Below are 15,552 nucleotides of genomic sequence, written 5' to 3' on the forward strand. Positions count from 1 at the left end.
TAAAGTAAAAGTTTACTTGTATTTCTCACGGTAGAGCTGTACATATAAAATACTATTATTGTTCTTTTTTCGCGTAGTTTTTGTCGATGTCCAATGACTTCTTTCTAACTCATTTCTTACAATTGTTTGAAGTTTTAAATGAACATGCAATTTAAGTAAAATTATGGTATTCTTTGACACAATAATATAAATGTTTTAACACTATTAAAAAGGGAAATAATGGTAAAGTGGCCTTGGATTACGTGTATGAAAATCGAAACACATTATGTACATCAGATATTTAACACTATTTTTGTAGTATGAATATTAGGTTCATGTTTAAAGCTTTTCGATATTAAAAAAAACAAAGTTTAAATTCGCGATGACTTTAGCGTTGCAGTTTCCTTACTTGTGACATTTGCAGTTTGAACGCGGCCTTACATTTACTGATAAAGCCAATCGACTATAATAGCCTGAATAAAATAATCATTTTGTAACAAATGTTAACGTAATAAAACAAATAGGAAACAATATATAAGCACCTTTGAGGAAAAAAATGTAAGTTTTTAAGAAAACAATTTTGTTATGAATCTAATGACGCGAAATTTGTTAGTAAATCTCCGCTATTTACCATTTAATGAGATGGTTAAATTTATATATTTATGTTAACATTAATTTTGCTTTGAAACATCTAATATTTCTGCATTATTTACAGCAATTAAGCAAATCCTTCAAGAAGCGAGCTTATCACCACCTCAAAGGCCGGCAACGCATCTGCGGTATTACTGATGTCCATGGGCGTCGTTGAACACCTCGATGTTCCCGCTGCTGCCCGTTTACCCCCTTCTGCTATAAAAAAAAAAACTTACGATGAATATTTTGTAACAAATATATTATCTGTTTTAAACCGAATTCATTTTCAGTATATTTGTGAAGAGTGGTATACTGTACGATGAAGGCTGCTGCTCTTAGCGTCATCGTAGTCCAATTATACATTTTAATTCACCATAGAGTGGTGCGTGCGACGTGTGACTTGCGCATGCGTGCATGTGAACGACCGAAAGTGAAAGCGCGCGTGCCTCTGTTGCGATGCAATTATAAACTTTGATTGTAGTCTAAATTGAAGTTATATATCTATTTTTACACTATTTACTTGTTTTGTTGAGTTTTCAAAAAGCGTAAAAAAATAGCCTAAATATATAAAAATTTGCCTCAGTACGTTTGTGTTATGGTCTGGATGGCCATCACTAGGCATATGAAGGAGAAATGTTAGCTTTATACATAGGTGTTGCGGTCGCGGTGTGCGTTTACACCGGTACGAAGTCGCCGGACCAGGGGTACGAGTCGCCGCAACAACGCCGCGTTGCCGCCGCGCCGTATACTTTCCGCTTAGGGTGCGTTGTGTTGAGTCGTTGTACATAGGTTTTTGGTGGAATATCACATTTATATTTGCTATCGCTTGCGTCGCCGAAATGCAGATGCGTTGTTCCGTTGCAACGATACAACGCATCAAGAAACTCTAGTGAAGCCTCATCCTTATTTGCCGCGCATCTGCAGCGTCGTTGTCGCGTCGCGTTCACGTTATCTAATTTTAATAATGTTAATAGTTCTTAAAGGCTAAATGGAATCTACCATATTATGTTACAAAGGATTGATCCACGCAAAGACTTATTCTGTCTTTCTTTACTGTATAATACTCTTTAGCATAGCGTAGTAATCTACCAATTATTGTCAATAATTATGAGGAGCTGTGATCAAACGTCATTATAAACTTCATCATATAATCGTGGTTATAGTTTTTATTTTCTCATTGTCCCGTCAATTTGTTAAACTAAATTAAATTAATAATTCATATCAACTAGCTTGTTGTTGTGCAAATTAAATTTATTGAAAACGATTTCGCTGTCAATAAAAGTAATTGAAAAATATTAAATACTAAAGGTTCGATATAAGCAAAAGTCCTTAGCAACGAGTAGTCGAGGTCTGTCAAAGTTCATTCAATGCGGGGAGGCAGCGACCTTTGGTCACAAACCTTTGCCGATCCGTGGCCTTGTGCGAGGACATAGGAGCGATAAACTTTCTTTTTTTTACTACTACGTTAGTGTTTACACGTGTACTCGAGTAGCATCTACGTTTTTATATTTACTTAGTACGAGAAATCTACAATATAGGTCTCCATAACTCATATCCAACCATTAACGTCTCTGGATACGTCAAGAAAATTACTACATGCAAATTGAAAGTGGAATCACATGTGCTGCTGAAACAGAAACTTAAAGACAGAGAAAAGATATAAGTTAGAAAAGCACCTTTAATGTACAAGTTATTTCCTTAATTAACTTTACTTATTTTCATCAAGATATAAATTTTTAATTAAAGCATTAATAACATGTAATTGCGAATGACGGAATCAAGTGTGAATTTAAGAAAACACGAAACAATTTAATAGCTCACGCTGACCACATTGGCCACTCTGGGGTCACTTCCGGGCTCTGAGCTGGCTTTGGGACCTCGAGCGAACTGCAGACCTTGCGGACCGAAATGTAAGGTCGCTCTGTTATTAAAGTTTTTATTGTTTTTTCATTGTATTCTTTACTTGAGTAAAAATTATCTTTTATGATACAGTTTTTAATTTAAAATTTAATAGATGTTGCCAGATTTTTGTAAATAATTAATAAAATAAATGGTTACTCTACAATTGTTTAATTTTTTTCTTATGATCATATTTGATTTTAAAATTAACTGATTATATACATGCGAACGCGAACGCGCGCGACAGCTATTCTAGCTTTGATATTAATTTATATCGGAATCGAACTTATATTCTTGACGTACTGATTACCACAAACCAGTGATCTACCCACTGAACCTTCAAGACTCTCGGTCACGTATTCTAATTGTTCAAAAATATAACCGCTATCGAATTCGACCATGAAATGTACATTAATAAACCAAACGTTTCAAATTAGCATTAAAAAATAATTATATAGTTATATATTAAACATTTCATCGAATTGCAAACGTTTAAATTTAAATACTCATGGCCGTACAATTTGCTTCCTGATCTAAGACCAGTAGACCTTACACAAGGTGAATTTGAACTGTTTTATTTATTGACAACATACACATATGTTGTACAGACGTACGCTGAACTCACATACTATAGGAAAAAGCTTTTCTATTATTGTTTTGCTTGATTTCTTTCTTTTTAACTTGTGTCGATAGTTGATGGCCGTTATTATTTTTTAATAACATGATCTGTTATGTACTTTTATATAGTAAAGATTTGCAAGTAAAGGCGAAAAGCGTGATATCTGTTTAAAATATAACTATAGATGTATTTTCAAATTGTATTTAATGTGAAATAATTTAAAAACTTTAAAAATTGACTATACACCAAGGTTAAAATTGAGATCGCAATTTATGGTGGCTCGCAAATTATTTATGTACACTCCTTGAATGTCATGACATTGACATAAATTATCTGGCTGTCTGTCTGTATCAATTCCCTCAAAGTTCACACACAAACTTTTACAAAGAGTATTCAAGAATAAAATTCTACTCCATCCTGACTTTTAATTAAAAGTAGCAACAATACAAAGTCAACTTGTCAATAGGGCTGCGACTATAACATCAACATATCCTTATATTTAAAAAGCAAATATGAGTTATTTTTACCTTTATTTATAAATTTACTTTATTATACTTACTTTGAACAGTTTTCAAGGTGTTACAAATCGCTTTAATTAGATAGTTGTAACATATTGAAAACACATCTGTCTCCTTACTTATTATACCTTTTAAAGTTAATACTTTAGTTCGATTTCGATTGAAATAGTAGGTAGAGTAAAATTTCGTAAAACAATGAAGTGGTAACCCTAACGATGGCGGGAAAAGAGTTCACCTTGTGACGCGTTTCCCGCGCTGCGACCTCGCCGCGACCGCGACGCCTCGGCTGCCTGCGCGAGCGCCGCTCGGTCCGCTTCGGTTGCTGCTCATGCTAACTGCTCAGCGCTCACCACTCTATGCTCAAATCAATGCTCGGCAGTCATCAGATATCCTCGTCTCCTATACATTTTATTGGTGAGAGGTTCGTTTTTATTTATCTAATAGAAAACTCCACACACAACGATGGAAGCAAAATGGCCTTTCATTGCTCTTTTAACGAGCAAAATTATACAATTCGAACGTAAAACTCGCTCCGATCGTGGCCGGCTTAAATAAATAAAGTTTCGTAAAGTTACTTAACCGTTATTTATAGTTTATTTTCTTGTTTTTCAATTGCCATTGTTTAATTTGTTATGTAATATATTTCACAAATCATAACATCATTAAACAATAGGTTCACGACCTTACTAATAATCAAATAAATTGCTTTACGCAAATATAATAAACATTTAACTCGCACTATCCAATTTCTCCGCGATTGTGATAAATGTCAAAAACACACATGTTTTGATTAATATGAAAAAGTATATTTTTGACCTATATTGACCCGGGATACCAATGGATACTGTTATTAATATGTGATTTTAGTTATATGGACAAATATTATCAAAGGAAGTAAAATATAATCTTTGTATTCTTGATAGAAAACATGGGAAATGATTTTACGCACCGTGTAGTCGATAGCTTTGGTAGGTAAGCTATTAAAAAAACAGATTAAAACTGCAAAATACTTCTCGTTTTAAGGTGCTTTAATACTCTTATTGAGTTTAGTTTCACTAAAAATATTAGGTACGTATACTAATATTATAAAGAAGAAATATTTGATTGTTTGTTTGCATTGAATAGGTTGGGAAACCAATGAACCGATTTGAAAAATTCTTTCACTGTTGGGAAGCTACGCAATCCCGGGTGACATTGCTATATTTATTACTCAAGGAAGTCTACTACAAGGAAGTAATATAAAAAGTGTTGTCATAATATGTTATTGTCAGTTTTGGAAAGTAACACATCATGTTACGAGTAATGCAAACACAAAAACTCTTTCTCAACATCGTCTCATCCTCATTAATAATTTATTTATATTTAGTATATAATCGAGACCCCGAATGATTTCTATTGAACGGTTTTTGAACGTTGCTGCAAATTTGTGAATTATTAACTTTTAAATTAGCTTCGAAAACATATGTACAATGTATAATTCATCTGCGTTATGTCTTTCTTTTTGCGGATTTTCACTGCTGTCACATTTGTTTTGATAAATGTTGTTGTCTCGTTCTTTTAAAAGAGAATAAAGAAGGATGACAATATATTTACACTCAACATAGTGGTGTGCTTCGACGTGATTTTATTTTCCAATATATCTTCTAATATTTGTATAATTCGATTTGAAAAACAAGTGACGTAAGATTTTATAGATAAGATATAGATATATAACAGTTATAATTTATAATTTGACGTATTACATACACAAATATTGTTTGAAGATTTATCACTTACTGATACTCTGAAACTTCACACTATGAGGGAAATTAAGTTAAATAAAGCCGCTGGAAATCTATGACGTAGTTGCTTAGAGGTCTGTAGAGGTCGGGTCATTTGACCTCGTACACCTTACCTCTAAGAGCTCCGCTGTTAATTATCAATCCGGTATGTTATCTAACGTTAACGTCCTGCGTTGCGTAGTGCGTACATACGTTACTAAATCTAAGAAAACATAATATATAACTAGTATAGTAATAGTAAGGAGCGTCGGTGGCTCAGTGGTCAAGCAATTGACTTGCAATCTGCAGGTCCTGGGTTCGAATCCCGCCATGTACCAATGTGTTTTTCGATTTCCTATTTACATATGTACATTTATCCGACGTTCTTACGGTGAAAGAAAACATCGTGATGCAACCTGCGCATATCTGAGAAGAAATTCAAAGATATGTGTGAAGTCAACCAACCCGCACTTGGCCAGCGTGGATGACTATGGCCTAATCACCCTTAACTTAGGGTAGGCTCCGAGTTCCTCGATGGGGACGGAGTGAGCTGATGATGATGATGATGATAGTAATAGTTTTCTTTCTAACTGAAGTAGGTTAAGTAAGCTCGTATGTCTAGCTTGACACATTTAAATTCTACAAAGTTTGTAAGATATATCTTATATCGTTGCTTCCTCGAGCTTGCTAGTTTGCCAACTTATGACATAAAACAATATATTCTTGTATCCATCTATCCCATCTTTGTGGATCCACAATATGAGGTAGCTTTTAAAACCTGTGTAAATCTATATTTAAATGTCCTAAAGATAATAAGGTAGGGGTTAGGAATTATTTAGTAAAGTTATCTAACATTTTTAATAAATTTTATTCTAATTGTCGCTATTTTTATTAACTGATATTACTTATCAAAAAGGAAGTTCTCATCATACGGTTTGTTGTAATAATTTTATTTGTTAAGTAAAGGTACCTGTTGGAATATGCCTAACACTAGCGATGTGTACATATTTAAGTAGTTATCCTTCTATAGTTTGTACTTTAACTCTATAGTTGTTATACAAGATAGATATAAATCTTACATCCTTGTTTATATTTGTCGATAACTGTCTTACAGCCTTGCTTACAGAAAAAATAAAAAAATAAATGGAAGGTAAATCTCATTCCCAAATAGAATGGTCTTGCTTCAAATAAATAAATAAATGAAATATAGCAACGTGCATCAAATTTTGAATGTATAAAAGCATAGTAGTGATTACGACCGTATATTTTGTAAAGTAAAAACTTATTAAATATACTTGAAAAAAAAGTAAAGTCATATCCACATAATGACAACGGACTGGAAGTTGCCAGCACTTTGACCTGATTCTCAAATGCACATCCATTTCAGGGTTTTGATAATGATAACATTAGTTTTTTGGAGGAATAAAAATACGCGAGCGTCAAGGAGCGCGCCGGGGCGGGCGAGGCAGTCGCCAGTTCAGTGACTCGCGGCCCGCCGTACGCAGCGGACGTGTTTGTATGCTCGTGTGCTTTGACAATACGCTACGTGCTATCGTTAACTGAATTTTCGTTATTTATTTCGTGTGTGAAAATCTGCTGACAGTGACAGGAGTGTTGGTACAGTGTTTGTACAAAGTTACATTATTTTGTACGGAAACTTGAATTATATTTTCAACATTATATTATTGATTTTTTAATGTGCATGTGGACGGATCAGTGAACTTTTGGATTGCGTTTTGGATTTGGTAAGTATTTTATTTAATATTAACGATTTATAGCTTTAATATTAATAATATTTTAATGACTATAAAATTGCAAAAAATATTCATCTTAATTATTTTAAGAAGTTATTACTTACCGAGTCATGTATAAATTAAAAAATTGCATTGTTACAAACTTTGTACGTTATTTAAAATAAAACACTAGAAAAATAATGCTAAACATTATTTTATTTATCTATTTAAGTCTATTTTTAATAAAATAATATGTACAAAAAATTTAGTTGAGTCGCTGTAATTGTTTGCTTTCTCCAGTTCCTTCATTTTCTACTTATGTTAATTTTTTTTTATGTAATCGTAATAAAATTTAAAATTATGGAATGTGTATTAAATATTTAAATATTTTACAATAAAACAAATATTGTTAATAGCGATAGTTTTAAATAAATTTTTGGTAATTTTAGATTTACTTCGAAAATAAATAATGAAAACTCGCAGAAAAAAAATTAGAAAAAACTAAATTGTCTGTACTTATTAGATTCACTTTTTAATTTCGATATCCAAGTTAAGATTTAAGATATTAAGAAAGAAGCGAACTTCACTCGTTACAAGATCTTAAATAGATTTTTTTTCTGATTTAGTGATAATAAGTTTTGTGAATAGGAAGTTGAACATAAAAATTTAACAAACCTCATATTTTGTTGTTCTTGTACCTTGAACAATATTGTTTATTGTATGTTATTCGTATACATAATTGTATTTTCATATATTTTCTGTGTATTTCCTGATCATACGATCAAGGTTAGTTAGCTGTTTACGACAACATCAAGGTTGCTTGTATCTTTAATCTTTATGTTTGTACATATTTATATGATACTTGTATATTGAATGCGGTGGAGTGGTTGACGTACTCATCTACTAAACATAAAGGATCAAGGATCAAATCTAATCGTTTGTACTAGACTAGCTGTCGCCAGCGACTCCGTCCGCGTAACATTCGCATTTATAATATTAGTAAATTAAATAAAAAGCAGTTCTTCAAGGTATAAAGTCTAAAAAAAAGACTGAATAGTATCCTATGTCAGTCTCCTAGCTTTAAGCTACCTCCTCACCAATTTTCAGCCATATCGGTAAAGCCGTTCTTGAGTTATAAATAGTGTAACTGACACGACTTTCTTTTATATATATAAAAGGTTTTAGCTGATATACTCAATTTCTTCAGTAACTTTGATGCCCTTTTTAGCCGACTTGAAAAAGAATGAGGTTATCAATTCGTCTGTATGTTCTTTTTTCAGATTTTACTTGTATAACAAGTATAGAAATAAGTTAGAATGTTATGACCATTTTACTTTTCACGTATGAAGGCAAAAGTTAAAAGGTTAAGGAAGACAAATAGAATCTTGATTTGTGCATAGCATGGATTTGGTGATTTGACCTTGAGATTCGTTATTATTTTTTATGCAAATAGTATTTACTTCCATTGAATAACCTAGGATAAGAGAAGCTGGCAATTTATTAAATTTAGTTACTTTAAAATTTCACATAACAATATAACAAAGAAAGCGAGGTATTGGATACAATTAATTTAACAAAATATTAGTCACAATGGAAATACTGACATTACTATTTTAAGTCTTATTAAAACCGATGATTATGCTATATTAATCCTGCTTATAAACCTAATATCAACAAAGATTGGTCTCTCTAACACTGGTCTAGCGGAATGTTTCAATTTTTATCAACAATTGTATGCAGGTAGCCTGTCAGTGTTTTTCAACCTGTAGGTCGTGAAGCCTCAAAGAATACCAACAACAATGGCGACGAGTATCAAACTTGAAGTGACCTTTCTTTTCGTTGTCGACCCCGATATTGAAGGGAACTGTGTGAAATAGGTTTTAAAAGCAACACAACGGACTTCCGTAATTCAAAAGGGTGGATTTACAGGATTCTATTATGCGAGGTGGTGCTCCTGGTTCTGTCACTTCTTCCACATTCTGGTTAAAAAAAATAGTCTAAATCCAAATCAGTCATTTGATGAGCTGAGTAAATTGTTAATTTCATATTTATATATTAATTTTATTCATTTAAAGTTTGTTGCATACAACGCAACGTAAATGATTAATTGTACGAAGGTCTATCGGCGGGCGGCGGACGTCGGTGGGCCATTAGACACGCGAGTCAACCACTTAACCAATACTTGATATACTTCTAGATATCGCCAGCGATAAACCTAACAATACGACTAACATTAAGATTAGGCAATAGTAAATACAACTTGATTATGGAATTTTCTTTAATGTACAAGAGTATTTTTCTTTTTCGGGATTTAAAAGAAATCTTAATTATTATGAAAGACTGGCTGCTGCTAGCGACGCCGACCGCGCGGCATAAAAAAATGATTGGTAGCCTATTTGTTCTTCCAGACTATGTTCTATGTGTATGCCAAATTTAACCAAGATCTGTGCAGCCGTTTTGGACATACCTTTTAACAACCATCCTTCCAAACATTCGCCATTATAATATTAGTGAGATTAGGAATTTTATCATATTAAAATCGCGAGCATTTGTAATTTAAATTTATTAAGTAAACGTAAAATGTTATGAGTCAAAATTGAACGTGTTTGAAATCAAAAGTGTATCGTCATCCACTTTCGGTTTGATGTTATTTACTAAATGATCGGATCGCGTGTCATCACTTTAAAAAGATTCGCTTTCACTTGTTAGTGGTTAGGAATTTTTTTAACATAATCATCAATACTATTACTCTTTATAATATAATTTTATATTTACATATTTTAACCACCAGAAATAGAGACGTATATATATGACTAGCGGACGCCCGCGACTCCGTCCGCGCATTATTCCAGACTATGTTCTATACGTATGCCAAATTTCAATGAGATACGTTTAGCCGGTCTGGGGGATACCTTCAAACAAACATGCATCAATCCATCTAAACATTCGCATTTATAATATTAGTAAGATTAAAGATATAATTGAAGGTTCTGTTCTTTTCCATAATCAACCAAGAGTTTACATATTGAAAAAAATACCCCAGGCTTGCACAGCGAATGTCAGCTTGATGATTAATTTTGTTGTTTTACTTAAATCAATATATCTGCTCAAATGATTAATAATTAAAACAACATGATTTAATATTAAAATATAATTAATTAAGTAATGAAGAAAGATGTTTTCCGCGTGGTTCCCGCGCGCGGGCCGCTAAAAGTGAAAGCCCTGCAGGCCGCCAGCCGCCAGCCATCAGCCGTCACCGCGTTACGTACTCTACTTGTTTATGGTTTTTTTTATTCTTTGCGTATAATCTTGTTACATCTGTGAACGCATGATGAAAGTTTGTTAACTCGAAACTAACATAACAGTCGGCAATGCGTATTTTATTATAGTTATGACGTTATTGTTACTCTGCTCATAAAACTTGTCATTGGTCAAATATTTAAAATTATTTGCGCATCTTTCTGTTTATTATATTGGCTTGACAATGATTTATTGAATTAATATTTAAAAGTTTCACGATGAACGTGGTAGCAACTGCGTAGTTCATTGCACCTCGGTATTAACTTTTTATAGCGAATACTATAGATTAAAAATAGTGGTATGATGCCGCGCCGGCGCTGGCGCAGGAACAATAGCAACGTGTAAACAAAATATACATAGATGTTTATACTTTATAAAACTTCAAAAAACCCATCGTTTTAAAATCGATTAGACTCCTTATAAGGTTTGAAAATAGCTACTATAAATAAAATATTTTATCAACAAATAATCTCCCGGCACTTTTACATACGACCGAGATACATAAACTGATATAAAAACGTCTAAGCACTCGCGTATATTCATCCGGTGGCGGCAACGACTAGTTTCGAGACCATCGGGGGCCCTTCATCAGGATGAGTGGTACTGGTATTATTTCGCGGACGCGGCTCTCAGCTCACTGGATTACACTCTTACTACTCAAGATACGTAGTTTATACCAAAATTAAGAAATGAAAAGAAGCATTACACTTCATAAAGGGATTTTAAAAAGTGACAACAAATTTCTGGCTAAAACCCAAAACTCTTTACGTGTCATAGATCAAATTTGCAAACTGTGTCTAAAGAATGGCAAAAAGCTTGCAGTGTTTTTATTAACGTGGAAACAACGTCATAAGGACATTCACCTGATGGTATGTATCGCTTCACCATGACGTTACGATTTAAAAATACGTAATTTTACTCAGCGTCGTTTGTGCGCTCTTTTCTCGAAATAATATGGACATATATCAGAGATAATATCTTACAAATCACGTATAAATGATAAACTCTATTACGCTTGCTGACAAAGTAAACTTAACGTTTGAATCAATACAAAAGGTAACATAAGCATTTGAAAGGAACACACCGTGTCGCCACAGATTCGCAAATACGTGTATTGATTGAGTATTTATTTAGCTGCTTTAAAAATAAACTCCTCGAACGGGGGCGATCACCTCAGACAATGTTTCAACGGCCTGCTATAGTTTATGACTGGGGATATTATGTTCAATGCGTCACACATCGGAGCTGTCAAAGTTGATTACGTCACGAGCAACATCCTACATTTTTTATTCAAGAAGAATGCAAAGAACGATTGATTTACATTTTCTTTAATAATAGTGGCAAAAGACTTTAATAGTAACGACCCTATATGTACGGAAAAGTGTTAAAATCAATATAAGTATATAATAAAACTTCTGTACATTTGTTTTTAATTAATTTATAAATTAATGCAATCAGCGGCACTTGTTTAAATTGCATTGTCTGAAAATTACAGCTGATTAATAAAAAGACATGATTTCTTTATTATTAAACAATTTGATAACAAAGATAGCGAATTTAGCATCATGTTTCACGACTTATGTTAGTCTTTCCCGTTAAATGTGAGATTTTGTGGCAATAAACTGGAAATAATTATAATAGTATAGTTGGAATTAGTTGTATACTTTCTGTTTCTTTAAAATAATCATGAAATAACAATATCCAATTGACAACTTTACTTTACCAGCCTCTTTCACAAGCTACCAAATGATTTATCTTATTACAGCATTTCTCAAGTAGCATCATTACAACAATTCATTTCGCATATTCTATTATTAAAAAAAAAACTCGTCCGAGGCCGACATTGCTTGCGAGCAGACCAGCGGATCTTTTTATAAAATCCTCTCATAAACAAAGCCCACGTAATAAAATAAATACTCGGACAGTCCTAATTCTAATCTATCGGCGCCAAGGTTCGCAAATTTTTCTCCAATATATGTTTCCTTGACACACATATCGCGGTGATGCGCCCGCGCCCCGCACCGCACCCCGCACTGCGCCCCGGGCCGCAAAAAAATACACGCCACAGATAGCGCAGCGTGAATCATAGACAACGCGCGCGCCTTTTTGTTCCTTTTTCAACATTTCGTCTGTCAGGTTGACACTTGACAGCTCTATTATAACTCTGTCATGGAGTGTTTAATAATCTTAGCTTGTGCATAAATAAACGATCAATAAATTCTTAGTTTTATGATCTTTTATAACGTAGATTTTTTGGATACGATTATTTTTCGTTACAATATTTCTTTGCATATGTTATAAAATGTCTGAATTACAATAGTTTAGAACATTATCAAGATAATGCGAATAATAGATTACAATGTACGCAATCACGTTCAAACTATAACCAAAACTATTAGACTAATGGTTATTATTGGTAATAAATGTTTCTTTATCCAATTGTATATTTGTGGCGCGAAATAACTAATTTTAGGTACTTATCGATTGGAAACTATCAAAGTACCTGGTACAATATAATAATATGTTAGTCAGAACACGGCCTTGAATTTATTGGGTCATTTGCGCACGTGTTAGATTTATTAGCACAGTTTCGGGGCGGTCATTTTGATACTTTGACAGTTTTTTTAAATATACGTACCAAATAGTTTTTATTGCGAACATCCAATGAATAATACGCGAGTAACATTACGTCCTGTTCTACCTGCTTTGAACAAGCATTCATTTACAGTTAAAATAGCCTATTAAACTAAATACATTAATTTTACTACATAAGTATTAAAATTAAGGGGTTAATTTCCAATGTTAAATAAAGTAAAAATGTAGTCCAATTCTCGATGGTCATAAATGTGTGCCACCATAGACAATTATTAATTGTAAATGAAATTTAAACTCAATATTGGTCTTTATTTCGATAATAATCAATTCTGCGAGAAATAAAGTTTAAAAGGAGTTTATTTACAATAAAAATAAGACTCTTCCGCACATTTGTGTATTAAACAGAACATATTCTAGAAAATGGTAGAACAAAAAAAAATAACAAAAAAGAACAATAAGGTTTGTGTTGTCTAGACCTATTGTGCTCGTGTTTATACCTATGTAAACAACATTTATATTTTGCATTAAAATTGTGGTTTTTATAACATTTTGCTGTGGAGGTTATAGAGATAATATGTAAAAGAATATGACAAAGCAAAAGGGCAAAGTTAAGGGTGACTAGGCCTTAGTCAACCACGCTGACACAGTACAGTTTAGTTGAATTCCCACTTTGAATTTTAAAGCAGACATTTTTGCTGGTTGGTTCGAATTGAGACCTGTTTATTTGTGACAAACTAGACCTTCCAACTAAATCTTAATAAACAGCGTATAAACTGTTAACGTGTTTTTTTTAAATTCTGCTGTTGTTTATATTTTTTCCTTAATAAATGCAAACTTGATGGAGAGGTGCGCGGCGACTTATTCCGGTTTTTACTAGACTTTGTCTAGGCACATAGTTACTGCGCTGCGCAGTTGTAACAGGATTATTCATCGACAACAAACATTTTACGATTGAATTATCTTTACAGAGCTGTGGCATTTTTCTTTTGCTATTACAATATTAGTTTTATAGTAAACATCGCTATCATCGGCTAATAATACTTCCCCACTAAGGTGCTCGGAACCTACCTCAAGGCAGGGGTGACTAGTCAACCACGCTGGTCCAGTACGAGTTCACACATAACCTTTCAATTTCTTCACACTTTCTTCTTCTTCACGATGACTTCCTTCGTCAATGTCATGTCGTCATATATCAAACCTAGGACTACAATCACAAGTCAAGTGCTTAACCTCTGAGCCACTGACGCTCACTCACAATTATCAACCATTTTGATGAATTCGACAGTTCGTCAAATACCTTTACAAAATGTTCTAAAGTAGGTTGTTAACTAGATTGAAAAATGTTAATAAGACAGTTAATTTCCAGGAAAATCAATAACATTTTAATTAGAAGAGCAAAACAAAGATACAGAAATATATCAAATAAATACGTTCATAATACTTATTGTGATAGAGAAAAGTATTAAAAGAAGGTAGAGACAATTATTTATTTCAATGTAGAAAGAAATGTTTTATACGTGACAAGTGCAACAATGCACAAAATGAAACCAAATAACTTTTTTTTTAATTCTATATTAGTTTATGACCACCCCACAGTAAAGGGTTGCCACTAAACACTGGAAGTGTTCTTTACGCGTATTTTTATAGCTATTTTACGAGGTGCCATAAAATTGGTGGCCATAAATATTCAATTGTTAACGCTAGAGAGTATAAAAAAACTTTCTACGTTTTTTTAAAGCAATTTCTCCAAGGTTCTATTGTTATGGAATGTTTTAAACCTTCAGAAAGCTTACGGTATTACTATTTCCATTGGTACCCTTTTATGTGTATAGAGGTCGTATGAACTCACACTACCGTCATAGTGCGTCCCTACTCACTTGTCTATGGGTGTGTGATTTTGACTAATCTGTACACGTGTGCTCAGATCACATTGGGCAATACAATTTGTATTAAAACGTTGTATTGCTCTTGCTCTTGTTTTATCTCGATACTGAATAACTTTCGAAATGTTATTCTGAAATTATTTTAATGAGTTAACGGGGAAATAACTAAACTTACGTGTACAATATGATGTTATTTGTAGTGTAAAGCATTTATTTACGACCAGAAATAGGTATCCTAACTTAATTTGGAACAAATTTAGTACCAAAACCAGCAATTAAAAATGGCTAGCCATTTTTAATTGCTGGGGTTCCGTACCTCATAGATTAATACCAAACTAATGAGGAATACACAAAAACATGTAACTACAATTATATTTAATTTAGTTGCATTAAAATTTAAATAAATAGTTGTGTCAATTTGCGCGCCAAATTGTAAGGCAGGAGGCGCCGCGCCGCTCGGTAACATTCGGCGATTTTTCGGCTTCACCGAATTTAGTTTAACTCCAAAATATGATGATCTCCCCTGCCTCCCCGCCGCGTTTGCGTCAGTAACGGCGCTGGTCCCGGCCGTACTATCTCGGAGGTCACGATGAGCTGGTCGCTCATCCGCGCCTACTGCGGTAACCTTGGCCC

The 15,552-nt window shown here is 33.3% G+C and overlaps 1 protein-coding gene across 2 annotated transcripts in view; it reads left to right on the forward strand.

Annotated features, from left to right (window-relative positions):
* The first annotated feature begins 6,907 nt into the window (after positions 1 to 6,907).
* Eip74EF (Ecdysone-induced protein E74) overlaps positions 6,908 to 15,552 on the forward strand; it is a 141,131-nt gene continuing 132,486 nt past the window's right edge. For both annotated transcript variants that reach the window (XM_013311211.1, XM_013311212.1), the window contains exon 1: positions 6,908 to 7,153. The gene's annotated coding sequence lies outside the window, so the exon portion shown is untranslated. The remainder of the gene's footprint in view (positions 7,154 to 15,552) is intronic.

The sequence above is a fragment of the Papilio xuthus genome, unplaced genomic scaffold, assembly GCF_000836235.2.
Source record: "Papilio xuthus unplaced genomic scaffold, Pxut_1.1 DF827680.1, whole genome shotgun sequence".
In the NCBI taxonomy this organism is placed as follows: domain Eukaryota; kingdom Metazoa; phylum Arthropoda; class Insecta; order Lepidoptera; family Papilionidae; genus Papilio; species Papilio xuthus.